The sequence below is a fragment of the Ovis canadensis genome, chromosome 15 (assembly GCF_042477335.2).
Source record: "Ovis canadensis isolate MfBH-ARS-UI-01 breed Bighorn chromosome 15, ARS-UI_OviCan_v2, whole genome shotgun sequence".
Classification (NCBI taxonomy): domain Eukaryota; kingdom Metazoa; phylum Chordata; class Mammalia; order Artiodactyla; family Bovidae; genus Ovis; species Ovis canadensis.
In genome coordinates this window covers 86,235,464-86,241,838 of record NC_091259.1, presented here as the reverse complement: position 1 = coordinate 86,241,838, position 6,375 = coordinate 86,235,464, and positions in this window count along the sequence as shown.

The window sequence follows — 6,375 nt, the reverse complement described above, 5'->3', positions numbered from 1 at the left end:
CGATAAAATAGACTTTAAAACAAAGGCTGTGAAAAGAGACAAAGAAGGCCACTACATAATGATCAAAGGAACAGTCCAAGAAGAAGACATAACAATTATAAATATATATGCACCCAATATAGGAGCACCGCAATATGTAAGACAAATGCTAACAAGTATGAAAGGGGAAATCAACAATAACACAATAATAGTGGGAGACTTTAATACCCCACTCACACCTATGGACAGATCAACTAAACAGAAAATTAACAAAGAAACGCAAACTTTAAATGATACATTAGATCAGTTAGACCTAATTGATATCTATAGGACATTTCACCCCAAAACAATGAATTTCACCTTTTTTTCAAGTGCTCATGGAACCTTCTCCAGGATAGATCACATCCTGGGCCATAAATCTAAACTTGATAAATTCAAAAAAATCGAAATCATTCCAAGCATCTTTTCTGACCATAATGCATTAAGATTAGATCTCAATTACAGGAGAAAAACTATTAAAAATTCCAACATATGGAGGATGAACAACACACTTCTGAATAACCAACAAATCACAGAAGAAATCAAAAAAGAAATCAAAATATGCATAGAAACGAATGAAAATGAAAACACAACAACCCAAAACCTGTGGGACACTATAAAAGCAGTGCTAAGAGGAAAGTTCATAGCAATACAGGCATACCTCAAGAAACAAGAAAAAAGTCAAATGAATAACCTAACTCTACAACTAAAGCAACTAGAAAAGGAAGAATTGGAGAACCCCAGAGTTAGTAGAAGGAAAGAAATCTTAAAAATTAGGGCAGAAATAAATGCAAAAGAAACAAGAGAGACCATAGCAAAAATCAACAAAGCCAAAAGCTGGTTCTTTGAAAGGATGAATAAAATTGACAAACCATTAGCCAGACTCATCAAGAAGCAAAGAGAGAAAAATCAAATCAATAAAATTAGAAATGAAAATGGAGAGATCACAACAGACAACACAGAAATACAAAGGATCATAAGAGACTACTATCAGCAGTTGTATGCCAATAAAATGGACAACATGGAAGAAATGGACAAATTCTTAGAAAAGTACAACTTTCCAAACCGAACCAGGAAGAAATAGAAAATCTTAACAGACCCATCACAAGCACGGAAATTGAAACTGTAATCAGAAATCTTCCAGCAAACAAAAGCCCAGATCCAGACGGCTTCAGAGCTGAATTCTACCAAAAATTTCGAGAAGAGCTAACACCTATCCTCCTCAAACTCTTCGAGAAAATTGCAGAGGAAGGTCAACTTCCAAACTCATTCTATGAGGCCACCATTACCCTAATACCAAAACCTGACAAAGATGTCACAAAAAAAGAAAACTGCAGGCCAATATCACTGATGAACATAGATGCAAAAATCCTCAACAAAATTCTAGCAATCAGAATCCAAGAACACATTAAAAAGATCATACACCATGACCAAGTGGGCTTTATCCCAGGGCTGCAAGGATTCTTCAATATCCGCAAATCAATCAATGTAATTCACCACATTAACAAATCGAAAAATAAAAACCATATGATTATCTCAATAGATGCAGAGAAGGCCTTTGACAAAATTCAACATCCATTTATGATAAAAACTCTCCAGAAAGCAGGAATAGAAGGAACATACCTCAACATAATAAAAGCTATCTATGACAAACCCACAGCAAACATGATCCTCAATGGTGAAAAATTGAAAGCATTTCCCCTAAAGTCAGGAACAAGACAAGGGTGTCCACTTTCACGGCTACTATTCAACATAGTTCTGGAAGTTTTGGCCACAGCAATCAGAGCAGAAAAAGAAATAAAAGGAATCCAGATTGGAAAAGAAGAAGTAAAACTCTCACTGTTTGCAGATGACATGATCCTCTACATGGAAAACCCTAAAGACTCCACCAGAAAATTACTAGAGCTCATAAATGAATATAGTAAAGTTGCAGGATATAAAATCAACACACAGAAATCCCTTGCATTCCTATACACAAATAATGAGAAAGTAGAAAAAGAAATTAAGGAAACAATTCCATTCACCATTGCAACGAAAAGAATAAAATACTTAGGAATATATCTACCTAAAGAAACTAAAGACCTATATATAGAAAACTATAAAACACTGATGAAAGAAATCAAAGAGGACACTAATAGATGGAGAAATATACCATGTTCATGGATCGGAAGAATCAATATAGTGAAAATGAGTATACTACCCAAAGCAATTTACAAATTCAATGCAATCCCTGTCAAGCTACCAGCCACATTTTTCACAGAACTAGAACAAATAATTTCAAGATTTGTATGGAAATACAAAAAACCTCGAATAGCCAAAGCAATCTTGAGAAAGAAGAATGGAACTGGAGGAATCAACTTGCCTGACTTCAGGCTCTACTACAAAGCCACAGTCATCAAGACAGTATGGTACTGGCACAAAGACAGACATATAGATCAATGGAACAAAATAGAAAGCCCAGAGATAAATCCACACACATATGGACACCTTATCTTTGACAAAGGAGGCAAGAATATACAATGGAGTAAAGACAATCTCTTTAACAAGTGGTGCTGGGAAAACTGGTCAACCACTTGTAAAAGAATGAAACTAGATCACTTTCTAACACCGCACACAAAAATAAACTCAAAATGGATTAAAGATCTAAATGTAAGACCAGAAACTATAAAACTCCTAGAGGAGAACATAGGCAAAACACTCTCAGACATAAATCACAGCAGGATCCTCTATGATCCACCTCCCAGAATTCTGGAAATAAAAGCAAAAATAAACAAATGGGATCTAATTAAAATTAAAAGCTTCTGCACAACAAAGGAAAATATAAGCCAGGTGAAAAGACAGCCTTCTGAATGGGAGAAAATAATAGCAAATGAAACAACTGACAAACAACTAATCTCAAAAATATACAAGCAACTTATGCAGCTCAACACCAGAAAAATAAACGACCCAATCAAAAAATGGGCCAAAGAACTAAATAGACATTTCTCCAAAGAAGACATACGGATGGCTAACAAACACATGAAAAGATGCTCAACACCACTCATTATCAGAGAATTGCAAATCAAAACCACAATGAGGTACCATTTCACACCAGTCAGAATGGCTGCGATCCAAAACTCTGCAAGCAATAAATGCTGGAGAGGGTGTGGGGAAAAGGGAACTCTCCTACACTGTTGGTGGGAATGCAAACTAGTACAGCCACTATGGAGAACAGTGTGGAGATTCCTTAAAAAATTGCAAATAGATCTACCTTATGACCCAGCAATTCCACCGCTGGGCATACACACCAAGGAAACCAGAATTGAAAGAGACACATGTGCCCCAATTTTTATTGCAGCACTGTTTATAATAGCCAGGACATGGAAACAACCTAGATGTCCATCAGCAGATGAATGGATAAGAAAGCTGTGGTCCATATACACAATGGAGTATTACTCACTGTTAAAAAGAATTCATTTGAATCAGTTCTGATGAAATGGATGAAACTGGAGCCGATTATACAGAGTGAAGTAAGCCAGAAAGAAAAACACCAATACAGTATAGTAACACATATATATGGAATTTAGAAAGATGGCAATGACGACCCTGTATGCAAGACAGGAAAAAAGACACAGATGTGTATAACGGACTTTTGGACTCAGAGGGAGAGGAGAAGGGTGGGATGATTTGGGAGCATGGCATTCTAACATGTATACTATCATGTAAGAATTGAATCGCCAGTCTATGTCTGACGCAGGATACAGCATGCTTGGGGCTGGTGCATGGGGCTGACCCAGAGAGATGTTATGGGGAGGGAGGTGGGGGGGGGGGGGGTTCATGTTTGGGAACGCATGTAAGAATTAAAGATTTTAAAATTAAAAAAATTTAAAAAAAATAAAACTTCTTGACCCTTCAAAAAAAAAAAACTGGCCAGAAAAGAAAGCAAAGTTGATTTAGTTGAGAGCAAGGGTCTTTATTTCCCTGAGTTTCAAGACTATTTCTTACCCCTTACAGCCTCTGTCAAAAAGTACCAGGAGGCATTGACTTTCTTTTTTAAAAATTATTTTCTTCTCTATCACATATTTCTAAAATTCCGCCAGAATGTGATTATCTTTTTTAATAGAAAGTCCTTCGGGAATAGTCATGAGTTAATCATAAAATGTTTAATATTCTCTTTCAGTGTGATTAGTTATTTGAGCCTTATTTTCCTCCCTCCTTGCTTCTTTCCTCTGTGTTTTATAATATCATGGGACCCTGCAAGGTGTAACCTCCCTAACCATCAGGAGGACCAGGTTCTTAATGCTGCACTTCTACCTCCATGACCTGAGACAGTCAGTTCTTTATTTATTAGTTCCCTCATCTCACAGACAGAAGGATCAGCCCTGATTATCGCTAAGGCAGTTTTCACTTCTAACATTTCTGGGATTCAGAAAAACTTTGAATGAGTTTCAAACATGAGCAATCAGTAGTTTAATCTTCAGAGAAGCTATTACAGCAAAAAACTAACAAGTTTTTCATCCCAGTGTGAGACAGACTCCAAGGCCCAATATATTAATTAATCTTCTCTCTAACAAGATGCTTTGGGCATTATTAAGACTGATTGAGTGTCCAGAGATGGGCGATTACTAACACTGGAATAAATGATTTGCCTCACTCCTAAACAAGTTTCAGAGGAACTAATTAATGAAGGCAGTTTTAAATAAGAAAACTTCTTGGGTGATCATTGCTATTCAACTCTGAAATGTAGCTCTTGATGCCTGATACAGTGAGGCAGCAAAGAACTGACCCCGGGGGAATCACAATGTCTTTGTAAATTAATGTAAGGTGCAGAGTAGTTCTTTCTAGCACTGTAAGTTTATTGATTGTTATCCTAGTTTCTTTTCTTAATTAAATTTTTAGTTTTACTTTATTTTACTTTACAATACTGTATTGGTTTTGCCATACATTGACATGAATCCACCATGGGTGTACATGATTGTTTGCCTTACAAAACAAACAAAAGAAAAATTTATTCCCATTTAGCAAAAACTGGCAAAGGTGGAAGATTCAATTCCTTTATAAAAACCAGAAGATATACAAAAGGCTGTAATTCAAACTCTTTGCTAGTTGAGGAACATGGCTTCTAGCCTTCAAAAGCTACATATTTTGTTATTCCCATTACATGACATTATGGAAAAGGCAGAAATATACAGACAGAAAAAGATCACTGATTGTCCGGGATTTGGAGGAGGGTAGATACATAAAGTAGGTGAAGCGCAGGAGATGTTACATTAGAAAAACTAAGAAAAAAGTGCATAGGCTCTCTCTGTATTATTCCTCATACTTATATCTCATATTGCTCATAATTATACCTCATTATTTCATCTATAATTATCTCAAAATAAAAACTTAATTAAAAACAATCAAACAAACAAACAAAAAAAAAAAAACAGTGTGTGTGCCGCAGGAGGACACTTTAGGTTGGAACACCAGCTCTTAATCTCCAGCAAGTTACTTAAAACCCCCGAGTTTCTGTTTCTTCAAGCGTAACTGCAAGTTAGTGGTGCCCACAGTCAGGAGTCACATGGGGTAGTGTACATAATGTGCCTAGCAGATAGCAAGCACTCAATAAATATTACGTCTCCTTCCTGCTTAACCATCACTGCTCTTCTCTCCCAGGCTGTTGCACTAGCTTCTACCTGGTCGCATCCCCTCTAGACGCTCTGACCATCCTACACTAAGCCACCTTTCCAACAGGGTAGCCCTAACGTGATAAAAATTAGCCTTTTTCTAGAGAATAATGTTCCAACTCACTAAACCAATTAGATATGACTCCGTCTATTTTTCTACTCACATCCCACACCACGCAACTTCACCGTTCCCATAATCTCAGCTAAAGGTGACTCCTATTTTGTCACGTCACCAGGCCCCTCCTCGGGTCATTCCTGTCACCTGCTATTCCTCTCATCACAGCTGGACATCCAGATCCTGCCTTCAGGCCCGTCCCAAAGGTCACCTCATCCACAACGACTATTTACTGCCTAGTCTAACACACAGTGAGAATTCCTTCCTTCTTCCCTTCCTTCCTTTGAGTCTTCATCAAACCCTGTGTTTCCTTCTTATGACTATTGACAATTCTGTCATAGGTTTTGGTCATTATACTTTAGCCGTGCATTATTTGATTGAGACTTTCCTAAGGATAGAGACTATATTTTCCTGGTTATTTTTATTAATAGCAACAGTAAAGGCCAACAAATGATAGTATTTTAACTTTAGTAAATAAGTCCTACTTTGTTGCTCAGAAATAGTTGTAAGTCTATTTTATAAATGTGAAAATCAAGCCCTCCTTGAAGCAAGGTAGCTTCTGGAGGTTAAAGAAAAATTAACAACAATGTTCAG